The 18,418-nt window shown below is 35.7% G+C and overlaps 2 long non-coding RNA genes across 2 annotated transcripts in view; one reads left to right on the top strand and one right to left on the bottom strand.

The window, feature by feature from the left end:
• The window catches only part of LOC108536003 (uncharacterized), an 18,648-nt gene extending 5,220 nt beyond the window's left edge, over nucleotides 1–13,428 (bottom strand). Inside the window, exon 1 of the long non-coding RNA XR_001887391.1 lies at nucleotides 13,302–13,428. This is a non-coding gene — a long non-coding RNA (uncharacterized LOC108536003). The remainder of the gene's footprint in view (nucleotides 1–13,301) is intronic.
• Nucleotides 13,429–14,069: 641 nt separating this feature from the next.
• Nucleotides 14,070–18,418, top strand: part of LOC108536010 (uncharacterized) — a 20,901-nt gene continuing 16,552 nt past the window's right edge. Inside the window, exon 1 of the long non-coding RNA XR_001887395.1 lies at nucleotides 14,070–14,311. This is a non-coding gene — a long non-coding RNA (uncharacterized LOC108536010). The remainder of the gene's footprint in view (nucleotides 14,312–18,418) is intronic.

The following is an 18,418-nucleotide window of genomic DNA, read 5'->3' as shown; positions in this document are numbered from 1 at the left end:
TTCCCCATCTTTGTGGTTTTATCTGTCTCTGGTCTTTGATGATGGTGATGTACTGATGGGATTTTGGTATAGGTGTCCTTCCTGTTGGATAGTTTTCCTTCTGACAGTCAAGACCCTCAGCTATAGGTCTGTTGGAGATTGCTTGAGGTCCACTCCAGACCCTGTTTGCCTGGGTATCAGCAGCAGAGGTTGCAGAAGATAGAATATTGCTGAACAGCGAGTGTACCTGTCTGATTCTTCCTTTGGAAGCTTCCTCTCAGGGGTGTACTCCACCCTGTGAGGTGTGGGGTGTCAGACTGCCCCTAGTGGGGGATGTCTCCCAGTTAGGCTACTCAGGGGTCAGGGACCCACTTGAGCAGGCAGTCTGTCCGTTCTCAGATCTCAACCTCCGTGTTGGGAGATCCACTGCTCTCTTCAAAGCTGTCAGACAGTGTCGTTCGCGTCTGCTCACGCCTCTCCTGCTTCCCCTGTTGTTTCCACCAGAGAATTCTAACACCAGAGAATTCTAACATGATTTTTAGAACAAGTTGAAAATCCCACTGGAATCTGATGCCTTTCCGTATTGTTTCAAACATTAACCTTGTTTTGTGAATTTCTACAGCATTGTTAGACTGTTCAGTGAGAGGCCTAGAAGAATCACATTGTTGAAGTATTTCGAGATTAACATTCTAACAGACGCTTGCGGCAAATACTGCAGGGTGTTCAGTAAAATCTGTATTCTTTTCTGGAGTACAAAACTGGGCTACTTATTTCATTCTCCCTTGTATCTGAACAAGGCCAGCAGTTGATTTCCAGTCAAAAACTGAGTGAAATTTATCCTAGGTAGGTTCAGTTCCGACACATGAAATATTCCCATCCATTCCTCTGTGGTCTTCTTTCATCTGACTGGGGTAAAAGTATGTCAGCACACCTTGGTGGTCGGTCACATGTTGAAGATGGCAGAGAGACCATCAAACAAGTTTCCTGAATAACCATGTGACAGAAAAATTCCCAGCAAAATTTATGTCTATTCAAAATATTTTTGCCAACAGAAAATAAATTTTAATTGTGATAGCTAAATGGTAGGTACTCGTTTATTTAAAAAAAAAAAAAAAAAAAAAAAAAAAGGGAAGACAGTAAATAATGTAAACTTTGTGGGCTACAAGGTGTCCTGTCACAACTACTTAATTGTAATGAAAAAGCAGCCAGAAACAACCCTAAGAAACAAAAATGACTGTTCAATAAATGCTTATTTACTAAAACAGACCATGAGTCAAATCAACACATCATAGGTTTGCTGACATCTAGTACTACACTGAAATCATTTGGAGTACATTTATTAATCAAACTAACCTGTCCAAACTAATACATATTATGTTAGAAGTATTCTAGAAGTACATCAACACAGAGAAATTTAATATATTTCAAAATGTACTTTTGCAATAACAGTATACGGATGAATCTAAACAAGGAATGAAATGAAGAAAGTGAGATGATGTACTAAGTATACTTTATAATTAGTTGAGTCAAAAACGGGATTTTACAATACAACATCACAACAGAACTAGAGAGGAGAAAACACATTCAAAAGCTAGAAGGCAAGAAATAACTAAGATGAGAGCAGAACTGAAGGAGATACACAGAAAAAACCCCTCCAAAAAATTTTCCATGAATACAGGAGCTGTTTTGAAAAGATCAACAAAATTGATAGAACGCTAGCAAAACTAATGAAGAAAAGAGAGAAAAATCAAATACATGCAATAAGAAATGATAAAGGGGATATCACCACCAACCACACAGAAATACAAGCTACTGTAAGAGAATACTACGAACACCTCCACGCAAATAAACTAGAAAACCTAGAAGAAATGGATGAATTCCTGGACACATACACTCTCCCAAGACTAAAACAGGAGGAAGTTGAATCCCTAAATAGACAAATAGCAGGTTCTGAAACTGAAGCAATAATAGCCAACCAACCAAAAAAAGTCCAGGACCAGACAGATTCATAGCTGCATTCTACAAGAGGTACAAGGAGGAGCTGGTACCATTCCTTCTGAAACTACTCCAATGAATAGAAAAAAGAGGGAATCCTCCCTACGCATTTTATATGAGGCCAACATCATCCTGATACCAAAGTCTGGCAGAGACACAACAAAAAAAAAGAGAATTTTACACCAATATCCCTGAAGAACATCGATGCAAAAATACTCAATAAAATACTGGCAAACCAAATCCAGCAGCACATCAAAAACTATCCACCACGATCAAGTGGGATTCATCCCTGGGATGCAAGGCTGGTTCAACATACACAACTCAATAAATGTAATCCAGAATATAAACAGAATCAAAGACAAAAAACACATGATTATCTCAACAGATGTAGACAAGGCCTATGACAAAATTCAACAGCCCTTCATGCTAAAAACTCTCAATAAATTCGGTATTGATGGGACTTATCTCAAAATAACAGCCATTTATATCAAACCCACAGCCAATATCATACTGAATGGGAAAAAACTGGAAGCATTCCCCTTAAAAACTAGCACAAGACAGGGATGCCCTCTCTCACCACTCCTATTCACCATATACCATAAAAATGTTATCTCATTTACGAGGCACGAAATTCAATCGAGCGAGTACTTATAGCATATCATCCATTTCAGAGGTGAACATGTGTCTATCGAAGGTACTTGTTTTTACTTAACGACACTTTGCTCAACTTTCACTGAAACCACAATCTTAGTTGTGGGTAATTTTATCTTGCAATTTCAGCAGCACCCAAAGATGGTTTATCCACACTCAATCACGTATTTAGATTCTGAAAGAAATCCAAGCTCTCCATTAGCTGCCGATTTTCAGATTTACACAGAGCTAAGATAAACTTACTTACAATTGAAAAGATACAAAAATCGTTACGATGACCAAGAGAGGAGGAGGCAGAATAATCTCTGCCTGTGTTCCTCATCTGCTAAAAATAGGAATATTTGCTCGATTGAATTTCGTGCCTCGTAAATGAGAACATTTTTATAAGTGTGTATCACACTGCCTGAACATTAGCAGACCTTAATACTTGATTAAAGAAGAAATGAAACGATGCCCGGGAATTTAGACTACTTTAGGCTATCATCACTGCTCTACTGATGGACTGGTCGAGTGCAAATTTTTTTAGCTAGTATAATTTATTAAGCTGCCTTAATATATAGCATATTATCCTACTGGCATAGATTTTTTTTTAGCAGCTTCTAAAAGTCCCCGTTCCTCATTAAAGAGTTTATGCTCTAGGTGAGTATGGCTTAATATTGTACGTTAATACAGCTACTTAGAAAGAAATCATGGATTATACCAGCACAGTGGCTACACTGACAGATATATTCTATTTATACTCTACCTACTCTACCTCATCTGTTTACATGGCATGATGCCCATTCATAAGTTAATCAAACCTTTCCTGAGAGAGGCTGCCAAGAAGACATTGTTTTGGAAGGGCAAACAGCAAATTTTGGAAAAGCGAAGGCAAATTAAAAAGCTAATTTAAATTAACATGCTGAATAGTAACAAAATGCCTGAACACTGTATGAGAATTTAGACAAAGAAATTTTGACAAGAAAATTGTGTAGATTACATAATTTAAGAATATTAATTTTAAAATTGAGATTAGTATAATATTACAAATCAATCTTTGAATAAATCTTGTATCAAGTAGGAAACTAAAAAATAATGTCATTCAAATATTTAAATACTTCTAATCAATTTTCTGTACCCGCTTTTACAAAAGGCTTAACCAAAAGGAAAAAAGAAAAAAAATTGGCAAGAGATTCCTTTATTTTTTTTCATTTTGGCAGAGAAAATTTTCCATGTCTTTATGAGAGCTGGTCTCTTCCCAAAGGAAAACATATGACTAAGTTGTGTTTTCTTACCCAAAAAAGGGATTACATCCTAAAATTTTATATTCTAAAGGGAGCAATGATTCTTTTTTCCTCCTGTTACATTTTTTCGCCATAGTACTCTAACAGTTCTTTCTCTAATTCTAATGTCTAATATCTAAATCTGGTATTTTTCTGAGAGTATTATTTACCAAATTCTACTCTGTACTGAATGCGAGTTTGACTCTTGAGCTAAAAGATGTGTAATGGCTAGTAATGCTGAAGAAATTTTATTTTAAATACAGTAATTTGAAATAAAAAGCAATAGAAATTTCTTAAAAATCTTATCAACATATTAATCAAGGCACCTCACGTGATACATACTTCAACTTAACACATATAGAAATGTTTTCACATAATTTCTTAGCTTACGAACTATATCCATAGTACTTTATTCTATATTAAAGTTGTCAATCTCATGTTTAACACCACAGGTTTTGCTAATAACTAATTTTGTCTGGAAATGGATTTTGGAAAAGCTTCAGGAAAGCAGTAAGGTTAGCACTAGACCTTGAAAAACAGGTAGGCATTAAGCCAACTTGCGTTGTATGGCACTGGTGTCTTAAATAGGAAGAACTTAGCACACTCCATTGTTAGCAGAATAAATGATTTACATGGTAATGGTCATAAATTTACAGTAAGAAAAATGCATCATGCTACAACATAAATTAAGGAAAAATCACCTGAAGCCCTAATATTCCAGGCTTTAATTTTAGACGTTTCTTGAAAATATTTACTCTCAATTTAAATACTCACATTATTTTAATGTTCAAAATTAAGGAAGTCTACTCTTTCTCTTTAATTCTCATGCATAAATTCCATCAATGCTAGTAAGACTTACAAATATTTACTTGATTTTATCTTACATTTATAGTGTAAGGGCCATTAACATTTCCAGCAAAGATACCAAAATAGTTTCATAATTTCTATGTTAGTAACTTTCCAGTTATATCAGCAAATATCAGAATATATCTGATAAGGCCATAAATGCCTTTTTAAAAACTTAAAAATAATTTTAAAATTTAATAATTGTATTCATATGTGGCAAAATTCTAGTGACAGTAAATCACTAAAGTGATCTTTTGTTAAGTGAGAAAATAAATCCGACGTGCACTTGTTCAGTGTCATTGTTCCGATTTCTGTTCAGATCTTATTATGACTAAAAAGATATCCAATATTTGTCAAAAAAAATTGATAGAAGAGAGTAACTATTAGGTACAAAGATTAAAGGTGAATTTGAGCTTAAGAGAAAAATCAAGTAAGTACTAAAATGGCAACAAAAAATACTTCTATTAACTCAGTTATTTTTAACCACTTAGTGAAAAGTCCAGTTGTTCTGTTCAATAGTTCAGGATAAACCTGAATATTAATAATCCAAAGGTTAAGGATATTCATCATACATCCAACTCTTTTGTAAATCCATATTTAAAAAGAAAAGTGCCACTTAATGTAAATAAACATCCAATTTATAGTATATTAAATTATAGGACTGGCCTGATAGCTTTAAAATAAGCTAATAATACATGCAAATATAAAAAGAGTAACGCTGTTGTAATCAACTTATTCATGAGTTAACACATTTGCATAAAACATTTTGTTTTCAGAACCAGAACATTGACTTGTTTTCAAAACTGTCTTCAATTTACTGTTTCCATCAGTATCATTAAATACTTACATTGCTACCAGTTCTGTAAACACTGGAATAAACACTTTTCTTGAGATATATATGAATGTATACATGTACATGAGTGCAGTGTCAAGAGTAGTTATTGCAGTGAACAGTCATTATTTCTTCATGCCCAGCATATCAATGTTGATATATGGAATGTGAATTTTACAAGTGTGGAAAGTAATTTTATCTCTAAGATAAACAACTACTATGAAGCAGAAATTAATATATATTAATTAGAAGTATTTGAAATTTTACATTTAAAAATTTTGGCATCCAAGTTAATGAATACAAGTAATAGGTTACATACATATTATATTCATATATTTTTACATTATAGATTACCAGAGGTCAACATCTATTGAAACAGACTTTGTTTACATTGTCTAGATTTATCCTAGTGATGAATTACAGTCTAATGAAAACACATCAGTGCTTTCCTATCAGTAGGTAGTACTAAGTCACACTGTATTTTCAGTGAGTAAGCTCAGATTTCACAGGTGTGAATCTTTGCCTTAAAAATATTGAGATTTGGGAGACAGATGGCTGAGTAGAACCTTTTAGCAATCATTCCCCTTTAAGAACACTAAATTGAACAACCCATCAATACAAGACATCACCTTCATATGAAGGTAGCAGTCATAGTACCTACTTGTAGCATTGTAAGAAGAGTTATAGATTCTGTATTAGCTTCATCTTGAGAAGCCCAGGGAAGCCAATGACTATTAGAGAATATTATTAAAATAAATTTTAAAAAGTTTAAGTATTCTTCTTAAAATTACCAGTTATTAATACCAGTGGTACCTCTCAAAGTTTTCAGTATATATAGATAGATGTGGGCATATTAGTGCACTTATAAACACAAACTGTAACAATTTACAAATTGGCATTCTATAATACACACTGCTTTCAACTTCCTTTTTCATTCACAGACACACTGTGACTCTTCCTAAGTATTAGTATATATTTATGTATTATGTTTTGACATTGAAATATAGTTAATCAGTGTAGAGGTTCCAAGATGGCCAAATAGGAACAGCTCCAGTCTGCAGCTCCCAGAGTGAGCAATGCAGAAGGCTGGTGATTTCTGCATTTCCAACTGAACTACTGGCTTCATCTCACTGGGCCTTGTCACAGACAGGAGTTGCAGGTCAGAGCAGGGCGGGCATCACTTCACCAGGGAAGCGCAAGGGGATGGGAAAGTCCTTTTCCTAGCAAAGGGAGGCTGTGAGAGATGGTACTTGGAAAATCAGGACGCTCCCATCCTAATACTGCACTCTTCCAATGGCCTTAGCAAACAACACACCAGGAGATTATATTCTGTGCCTGGCTCAGAGGGTCCCACGTCCACGGAGCTTCACTCACTGCTAGCACAGCAATCTGAGATGCTGGATGGAGAATGAGTTTGACGAGTTGAAAGAAGGCAGCTTCAGACGATCGGCAATAACAAACCTCTCCAAGCTAAAGGAGGATGTGCGAACCCATGGCAAAGAAGCTAAAAACCTTGAAAAAAGATTAGACGAATGGCTAACTAGAATAAGCAGTCTAGAGAAGTCCTTAAATGACCTGATGGAGTTGAAAACCATGGCACGAGAACCATGTGATGAATTCACAAGCTTCAGTAACCAAGTTGATCAAGTGGAAGAAAGGGTATCAGTGATTGAAGATCAAATGAATGAAATGATGCAAGAACAGAAGTTTAGAAAAAATAATAAAAAGAAATGAAGAAAGCCTCCAAGAAATTTGGAACTATGTAAAAAGACCAAATCTACATCTGATCGGTTTTCCATGGAAAGTGATGGGGAGAATGGAACCAAGTTGGAAAACACTCTTCAGGACATTATCCAGGAGAACTTCCCCAACCTAGCGAGGCAGGCCAACACTCAAATTCAGGAAATACAGAGAATGCCACAAAAGATATTCCTCAAGAGCAAATCCAAGACACATACTTGTCAGATTCACCAAAGCTGAAAAAAAGGAAAAAATATTAAGGGCAGCCAGAAAGGTTGGGTTACCCACAAAGGGAAGCCCATCAGACTAACAGCAGATCTCTTGACAGAAACTCCACAAGCCTGAAGAGAGTGGGGGCCAATATTCAATATTCTTACAGAATTTTCAACCCAGAATTTCATATCTGGCCAAAGTAAGCTACATAAGTGAAGGAGAAATAAAATCCTTTACAGACGAAGAGATGCTGAGAGACTTTGTCACCATCAGGCCTGCCTTGTAAGAGCCCCTGAAGGAAGCACTGAACATGGAAAGGAACAATAGGTACCATCAACTGCAAAAACATGTCAGATTGTAAAAACCATTGATGCAAGGAAGAAACTGCATGAACTAATTAGCAAAATAACCAGCTAACATCATAATGACAGGATCAAATTCACACATAACAATGTTGACCTTAAATGTAAATGTGCTAAATGCTCCAATTAAAATACATAGACTGGCAAATTGGATAAAGAGTCAAGATCCATCAGTGTGCTGTATTCAGGAGACCCATCTCACATGCAGAGACACACATAGGCTCAAAATAAAGGGATGGAGGAAGATCTACCAAGCAAATGGAAAGCAAAAAAAAAGGCAGGAGTTGCAATCCCAGTCGCTGATAAAAACAGACTTTAACAAAGATCAAAAGAGACAAAGAAGGCCATTATATAATGGTAAACGAATCAATTCAACAAGAGCTAACTATCCCTACATATGCACCCAATACAGAAGCATCCAGATTCATACAGCAAGTCCTTAGAGACCTACAAAGACGACTTAGACTCCAATACAATAATAATGAGAGACCATATCCCACTGTCAACATTAGACAGGATCAAAGAGACAAAGTTTACAAGGCTCTCCAGGAATTGAACTCAGCTCTGCACCAAGGGGACCAAATAGACATCTACAGAAATCTTCACCCTGAATCAACAGAACATACATTCTTCTCAGCACCACATCAGTTATTCCAAAACTGACCACATAGTTGGAAGTAAAGCACTCCTCAGCAAAAGTAAAAGAACAGAAATTATAACAAACTGTCTATCAGACCACAGTGCAATTAAACTAGAACTCAGGACTAAGAAACTCATTCAAAACCACTCAACTACATGGAAACTGAACAACCTGCTCCTGAATGACTACTGGGTACATAACGAAATGAAGGCAGAAATATAGATGTTCTTCGAAACCGATGAGAACAAAGACAACATACCAGAACCTCTGAGACACATTTAAACTAGTATTTAGAGGGAAATTTATAGCACTAAATGTCCACAAGAGAAAGCAGAAGATCTAAAATTGACACCTAACATCATAATTAAAAGAACTAGAGAAGCAAGAGCAAACACATTCAAAAGCTAGCAGAAGGCAAGAAATAACTAAGATCAGAGCAGAACTGAAGAAGAGACAAACAAGCCTTCAAAAAAAAAAAAAATCAATCAATGCAGGAGCTGGTTTTTTGAAAAGATCAACAAAATTAATAGCCTGCTAGCAACACTAATAAAGGAAGAATCAGATAGACACAATAAAAAAATGATAAAGGGGATATCAACACCGATCCCACAGAAATGCAAACTACCATCAGAGAATACCATAAACATCTCTATACAAATAAACTAGAAAATCTAGAAGAAATAAATTCCTAGACACATACACCCTTCCAACACTAAACCAGGAAGAAGTTGAATCCCTAAATAGACCAGTAACAGGTTCTGAAATTGAAGCAATAATGAATAGCCTACCAATCAAAAAAGGTCCAGGATCAGACAGATTCACAGCCAAATTCTACCAGAGGAAAAAAGAGGAGCTGGTACCATTCCTTCTGAAACTATTCCAATCAACAGAAAAAGAGGGAATCCTCCCCAACTCATCTTATGAGGCCAACATCATCCCGATACCAAAGCCTGGCAGAGACTCAACAAAAAAAAGAATTTTTGACCAATATCCCTGATGAACATCGATGCAAAAATCAATAAAATATTGGCAAATCAAATCCAGCAGCACATCAAAAAGCTTATCCACCACAGCCAACTTGGCTTCATCCCTGGGATGCAAGACTGATTCTACATACACAAATCAGTAACAGTAATCCATCATACAAACAGAACCAAAGACAAAAACCACATGATTATCTCAATAGATGCAGAAAAGGCCTTTGACAAAATTCAACAGCCCTCCATGCTAAAAACTCTTAAACTAGGCATCGATGGAACGTATCTCAAAATAGTAAGAGCTATTTATGACAAAGTCACAGCCAATATCATACTGAATGTGAAAAATTGGAAGCATTCCCCTTAAAAACTGGCGGAAGACAGAGATGCCCTCTGTCACCATTCCTATTCAACATAATGTTGGAAGTTCTGACAAGGGTAATCAGGCAAGAGAAAGTAAACAAGGGTATTCAATTAGGAAACAAGGGTATTCAATTAGGAAAAGAGGAAGTCTTTTGGAAATTAGGAAAAGAGGAAGCCCTGTTTGCAGATGACATGGTTGTATATTTAGAAAACCCCATCGTCTCAGCCCACAATCTCCTTAAGCTGATAAGCAACTTCAGCAAGGTCTCAGGATACAAAAATCAATGTGCAAGAGTAACAAACATTCCTATATACCAATAACAGACTAACAGAGAGCCAAATCATGAGTGAAATGCCATTCACAATTGATTCAAAGAGAATAAAATACCTAGGTATCCAACTTCCAAGGGATGTGAGGGACCTCTTCAAAAGAAACTGCAAACCACAGCTCAATGTAATAAAAGAGGACACAAACAAATGGAAGAACATTCCATGCTCATGGCCAGGAAGAATCAATATTCTGAAAATGGCCATACTGCCCAAGGTAATTTATCGATTCAATGCCATCCCCATATTAATCTACCAATGACTTTATTCACATATTTGGAAAAAACTACTTTAAAGTTCATATGGAACCAAAAAAGAGCCCGCATTGCCAAGACAATCTTAAGGCAAAAGAACAAAGCTGGAGGCATAATGCTACTTGACTTCAAACTATACTACAAGTATACAGTAACCAAAACAGCATGATACTGTTACCAAAACAGAGATATAGACAATGGAACAGAACAGAGCCCTCAGAAATAATACCACACATCTACAACCATTCTGATCTTTGACAAACCTGACAAAACACAAGAAATAGGGAAAAGATTCCCTATTTAATTAATGGTGCTGAGAAAACTGGCTAGCCATAAGTAGAAAGCTGAAACTGGATCCCTTCCTTACACCTTATACAAAAATTAATTCAAGATGGATTAAAGACTTAAATGTTAGACCTAAAACCATGAGAACCCTAGAAGAAAACCTAGGCAATATCATTCAGGACATAGGCATGGGCAACGACTTCATGACTAAAACACCAAAAGCAATGGCAACAAAAGCCAAAATTGACAAATGGGATCTAATTAAACTAAAGAGCTTCTGCACAGCAAAAGAAACTACCATCAGTGAACAGGCAACCTACAGAATGGGAGAAAATGTTTTAAATCTACCCATCTGACAAAGGTTCAATATCCAGAATCTACAAAAAACTGAAACAAATTTACAAGGAAAAAAAAAAAACCCATCAAAAAGTGGCCTAAAGGATATGAACAGACGCTTCTCAAAAGACATTTATGCAACCCACAGATACATGAAAAAATGCTCATCACTTGCCAGATAAATGCAAATCAAAACCACAATGAGATACCATCTCACACCACTTAGAATGACAATCATTAAAAAGTCAGCAAACAGGTGCTGGAGGGGATGTGGAGAAATAGGAACACCTTTTCTACTGTTGGTGGGACTGTAAATTAGTTCAACCATTGTGGAACAGTGTGGCAATTCCTGAAAGATCTAGAACTAGAAATACCAGTTGACCCAGCCACCCCATTACTAGGCATATTCCCAAAGGATTATAAATCATTCTGCTATAAAGCTACATGCACATGTATGTTTATAGCAGCAATATTCACAACAGCAAAGACTTGGAACCAACCCAAATGTCCATCAATGATAGAATGGATTAAGAAAAGGTGACACATATACACCACAGAATACTATGCAGCCATAAAAAAAAGGATGACTTCATGTCCTTTGTAGGGACATGAATGAAGCTAGAAACCATCATTCTGAGCAAACTATCACAAGGACAGAAAATCAAACACCACATGTTCTCACTCATAGGTGGGAACTGAACAATGAGAATGCTTGGACATAGGATGGGGAACATTGCACACTGGGGCCTGTCATGGGATGGGGGTAGCAGGGAAAGATAGCATCAGGTGACATACCCAACGTTATTGACAAGTTGGTGCAGCCCACCAACATGGCACATACATACATATGTAACAAACCTGCACGTTGTGCACATGTACCCTAGAACTTAAAGTATAATATATATATATGTAATTATATGTCTCTAAAACAATGGATAAACAATTATTAAACTACTAAATGATAAACAGAAAAGTCATCTATTATATGAACTATGTAGTAATTTAAATAACTGAAATACACTATTATAAGGGCATAATAAATTACTCACCCTTGTAAATTTTTGTTAGAGGTTTATACTGATACAGTCGTTAGACAGGACTATTTGATAGTATGTACCACAATTTAAAATTGGCATATTCCTGACCTATCACCTCCACTCTTAGAAGTTTTTCATTCAGCCACAATCAGTGTACAAAGATTGATTACAATATGACTACTCAATCATACTCAGTTTAGAAAAAAATCCCTTTTATAAATGAATGTTCAGGCAATATTATAATTAAAATAATTTTTAAAATTGATTAGTTTTACTGTTAAACTTAAGTTTCCCTTAGCACATAGAGAGAATACATTTATTATTCTTTATGACAGAAGGAGTGCATAAGGGGAAAAGTAAAAGAAAACATAAATGTCAGTAGGATAGAGAAGACTGAGAGCAAGTTAGCTTGTGAAATTCCTGCATATTTTGATGACACAAATGATTATGGAACTTCATGTGGTTTTTTTGGTCTCAATCTTTTAGCTTCTTCTTGTGGATAAAATAAAAACATACTATCAGAGGGCAAAGAGCGTTTAGAAAAAAATAGCTTACATATTTCTAAGGAAGTAGAGTGATGATTACATATGCTGAAAGTTCAAGAAAATGGGGAAATGATTGTCAAAGCGTACACAGTGTCAGTTAAGAGAAAGATGTGTGTTTTTTCCCCTTAAGTTCTATTTCACAGTATGGTGAAAGTAGTTAATAATAGAGTATTATATATTTCAAAGTTGCTAAGAGTAAATATTAACTCTTCTCACTATAACATATGTTACATATTTGAGATAATGGATATATGAACTAGCTGATTTAATTACTGCTCGTCATACTCACATTATATTACTTTGTACCCTATAAATTTATACAATTATAAATTGTCAATTTATACAATATATTTTTTTAAAATATGTTATCAAAATTCTAAAAGGCTAGAAGAAACTTGACAAGCTCATATTAACATATAAGAAAGAGCAAAGGGCTAAGAATACCCAAGACGACAAATAAAATTTTTTTAAAAGGCGTTAAAATAAAAATATTTGCCTTAAAAATATTCACATTTGGGAGAAAGAAGCAGAACCAGATGGTTGAGTAGAACCTTCTAGCAATCATCTCCCTATAGGAACATCAAATTAAACAGCTATCTACATAAGAAAGCACCTTCATAAGGACAAAAAATTCAGGTCATTGATCACAGTACCTACTTTTAACATAATAACAAGTAGAGAGTCATTTGAAGAAGAGTAGCAAAGACAGCCTTACATTGCCTGCACCACCTCTCCCTCAGCTAGTAAAAACATGGAGAGAGAAGCTGTGCCTGGGGGAAGGAGAGGAAAGTGAATGTGGAACTTAGAAGTGGAACTCAGTGCCTCCCTGTCACAGTGGAATAATAATGTAGCTGTTGCCCCTGGAGGCGGCATACAGACCAGCCCTGGACTAGAGAATCCTCTGCTCCAGTGGAAGGAAACTAAATCCTGGCCAGCTTCACTATTGGCTGACTTAAATGATGGGGGCCTGAATTAATTTGTGTGGCAGTTGGTCCACAGGACTGCAATTCTTGGGCAAGCCAAGGAGCTGCCCTGGTCTCAGAGGCAGTGGACTTTGGATGTAACCCAGTGTGACACCAACTGCAGTGGCCATGGGAATGTTTGCACCACCTTCCCCCCAACTCCTGGCAGAGAAGCTCATGGAATGACATTTTCCACTTAGAGAGTACAGAAGACTTTGTTTTGCAACTTGGGTACCAGCTCAGGCACAGTAAAATACAGCACCAAGAAGATTCCTAAACACGGTGATTCCTGGATTTTGCTCCTGGACTATGTTCCTAGACTCAACTCTGAACCAGAAGGCAGTCCATTATACATGCATGTATACAACAAATCAGAGTTATTGGGATTAAGGAGGCGGAGCCAGGGGCGGGAGGGGGGAGCCGGGGGCGAGGGGAAGCTGGGGGCCTGAGATTGGGGTGCAAAACGTATTCAAATAGTAACACAGAAGTTTACAAAATAGAGAAAGATGTGAATAGACACGTACAAGATGATTCAACCCAAATAAGACTATCTCGGCATATATAATAAATTATCAAAGGTCAAAGATAAAAGATTCTCAAAAGCAGCAAAAGAAAAGAGGAAAACACCATACAAAGCTCTAATACATCTGGCGGCAGACTTAGCAGAAACTACTTGCAAGGAGGGAGTGGGATGACATATTTAAGGTACGTACACACACACACACACACCCCTACCCCCTTTCAACCTATAATATTATGTCCAGCAAAATTATCCTTCAAATATGAATGAGAAATAAAGACTATACCAGACAAATAAAAGGTGAGAGCATTTATCACCGCCAGAACTGTCTTATACAGAAACGTTAAAAGGTGTTCTTCAGTATGAAAGACAAGGATGTTAAAGAATAATAAGGAATTATATGAATGAATAAAACTCACGGGTAAAAGTATATGGACAAAGACAGAATACCCTAGTATCATAATTGCGGTGGGTAAACTGCTCATATCTTTAGTATAAAGACTAAAAGATAAGCCTACACAGAGGAATAATGACAACAATTTGAAAAAGTTAAATAGTGAACAGAAAAAGTAAAAAAAAGAAAGGGATGGAGTTAAAGTGCAAAGGTTTTTTAAAATTTTCTTTCTGCTCGCTTTGTTTCTTTATGATTAGATTTGAAGTTGTTAGCAGTTTAAAATAATTCGTTATCAGATGTTATTTTAAGTATCGTGGTAAACACAAAGCAAATCCCATAATAAATACCAAAAAACAAAGCCAGAAGTTAAAACGTATAGCCAGGTAAAATCACTTGTACACAAAGATGACCAAAAAATAAAACAAAAATAAAAATAAAGGGGAGGGAGGGAAAAGGCATTACCAATAAAACAAGAAAACAAAATGACAGAAGTCCTTACCTACCAAAAATAACATTACACAGAAATGAAAAATATACTCCAATCAAAATACCTAGAATGTGTGAATAATGAAAACAAGACCCAACTATATTCTCCATATGGGAAAATCCTTTAACCTACAAAGACATGCATAAACTGAAAATAAAGGTATAGAAAAAGATATTAACCACAAATGCAAACAAAAAAAGCAAAAGTAGATATATTTTAATAAAAAAATAGATGTTAGGACAAAACTGTAAAAGAGGCAAAAAAAATCCCTATATACTCATAAACGACTGAATTTGGCAAGAGGATATAAAATTTTAAATATAAAAACAGCCAGTGAAAAGTCATATAAATATATAAAACAAATATTGCAGATAGACCCCAATACAACAAAGTTTGGGACTTCTAAATCCACTTGCATTTGATATATTACCTAACAGCAATTCAACAAACAGACATCAGACTTAATCTGTACTATAAACCAAATGAACCTAATGAGACATTTATAGAACATTTTATCCAAAGGTTGCCGAATACATATTTTTCTCTTCACACATGGAACATTCTTAAGGCTAAGCCATGTTAGGCCGCAAATAAGTCTAAAAAAAAAAATCAAAAAGATTGAAATCATATCAGGTAACTTTTTGGATCACAATGGAATGTAACTAATAACAAGAGGAACGTTGGAAACTATGAAAGCACAAGGAAAATAAACAATATGCTCCTGAATGACTGTGGGTCAATAAGAAATTAGGAAAAAAATTATTTTTAATATTAAAACCAACGAAAATTGAAATATAACGTACAAGAATCTATGGAATACACCAAAACTGGTATCAAAGGGAAGTTTATAGCAATAAATTCTTACATCAAAAAAGAAAAAAGCTTCAAATAACCTAATGATGTATCATAAAGAACTAGAAAAGAGCACACTGAACCCCCAAATTAGTGGAATAAAAGAATGACTATCAGAGCAGAAATATACACTATGGAGACTAAAAATAAACAAAAGTTTTCTGAAACGATAAACGAAATTTACATTTAGCTGGACTAAGAAAAAAAGTGGAAGACCCAAATAAAATCAGTCAAAAAAGGAGATACCATAGCTGCCACCATAGAAAAGCAAAAAGGATTATTAGAGACTATTATGAGCAGTTAAAAGCCTATAAATTAGAAAACCCAAAAGAAATAGATGAGTTCTTATATATGTACAACCTACCAAGATAAAGTCATGAGGAAATCCAAACCCTGAGTATACCTGTAACAAGTAATGATAAAAGCAGTAATAAAAATTCTTCCATCAAAGAAAAAGCCCAGGGTTTGATCCTATTCAAACAATCCAGGAGCAAGGAAATCTTTCAAACTAATTCTACAAAGCTACTGATTACCCTGATACTAAAACTAGGACAAAGACTGAACCAATAAAGGGAAACTGCAGGCCCATATCCCTAACAAATATAGATGCAGAAATCCTCAAAACAATATGAGCAACTACATTCAACAACACATTAACAATGTCATTCATCATGATCCAAAGGGAGTATCCCAGGGCTGAAAAGACTGGGTTTCAGCATACGCCAACTATAAATGTGATGCACATGAACAGAAGACACAAACCGTACCATTATTTCAATAGACGTCAAAGTATTTGATAAAATACTTTCTTAAATTTTTAATTAAAATTTAATTAAAATTCATCAAAATACGTCAAAAATGTAATCTACCTTCATGATAAAACTTTTAAAACGAGGTATAAAAGGAACATGCCTAAACACAACAAAAGCCACATGTCGCAAACGCACAGGTAGTATCACACTGAACAGCAAAAAACTGAAACCTTCCTTCTAATATCTGGAAAAAGTGAAAAGATAACCCACAGAATGGGACAATATATTTTCAAACTCCTCATCTGACAAGGGATTAATAACACGAATATGTAAGAGGCTCAAACTACTCAATAGGAAAAAAAGTGATTGATAAATGAGCAAATGATCTGAATAGACATTTCTGAAATATAAACAGCCACAGAGTGTTCTAAAAACGCTCACCACCACTAATCATCAGAAAAATGCAAACCAAAACTACAATGAGATCTCACCCCAGTTCAAGTGGCTTTTATCAAAAAGATAACAACGGATGCTGGTGAGCGTGTGGAGAAAGAAGAACCTCAAACTGTTGATGGGAAGGTAAATTAGTACTGCTATTATGGAGAACAGTATGAATGTTTCTTAAAAACCTGAAAATAAAACTAAAATTTGATCCACAATCTCATTACTGTGCATATATCCAAAGAAAGAAAACCAGTGTATCGAAGAGGTATTTGCACGCCCATGTTTGTTGAACTATTCAAACTGGAGAAGTTTTGTAATCTACCTAATATCCATTGATGGATAAATGGATAAAAAAAATTTACGTGTGTGTGTGTGTGTGTGTATATATATATGTACACACACAGACATATATATGAATATTATTTAACCATAAAAAGAATGAAAGCCTGTAATTTGCAACACAGATGGAACTGGAGGCTGTCATATTAAATGACATAACCCAGGCACAGAGGGAGTAATGTTACATTTTCTCACTCATGTGGGAAGTAAAAAGAAATGACTTCATAGAGAGTAGACTAAGTTGATAGAGGCTGGGAAAAGTAGTGGAAAGGGAGGGATAAAGAGAAGATAGTTGATGGGTACAAAAATACAGATAGAAGGAATAATATCTTCTGTTTAATCACACAATTGGGCAACTACAGTTAATGATAATTTGTGTATTTCACAATAACTAGGGAAGTAGAATTAGATAAGTGCTTGAGGAGATGGATATCCCAATTACCCTGATTTGATAATTACACATTGCACACTTGTATCAAAATATCACGTGTACTTTATACATACATACAGCTGTTATGTATCCATAAAAGAGGCAAAAATGTGATTTATAACATGAATATATTGTGTTGCACTGGCACAGGAATAGGACAGTGTGAAACCACTGAAAAACCAAAATGATCTGAAAATGGAGATATACATATGCACATTTGTTTTGTTGTAGAGATGGCATTATAAATGACTGAGAAACACAGGCCCTATATATTAAATATTCTCAGGACCATTGTGTATATGCAAGGGAATAAAGAAACATCCAAATTGGCCGGGCACGGTGGCTCAAGTCTGTAATCCCAGCACTTTGGGAGGCCGAGGCGGGTGGATCACGAGGTCAGGAGATCGAGACCATCCTGGCTAACACGGTGAAACCCCATCTCTACTAAAAAATAAAAAAATAAAAAAAAAAAAAAGCTAGCCAGGCGAGGTGGCGGGCGCCCATAGTCCCAGCTACTCGGGAGGCTGAGGCAGGAGAATGGCGTAAACCCGGGAGGCGGAGCTTGCAGTGAGCTGAGATCCGGCCACCGCACGC

Source organism: Rhinopithecus bieti, unplaced genomic scaffold (assembly GCF_001698545.2).
Source record: "Rhinopithecus bieti isolate Rb0 unplaced genomic scaffold, ASM169854v2 scaffold_1244, whole genome shotgun sequence".
Classification (NCBI taxonomy): Eukaryota; Metazoa; Chordata; class Mammalia; order Primates; family Cercopithecidae; genus Rhinopithecus; species Rhinopithecus bieti.
This window is presented reverse-complemented; position numbering and strand designations above follow the sequence as displayed.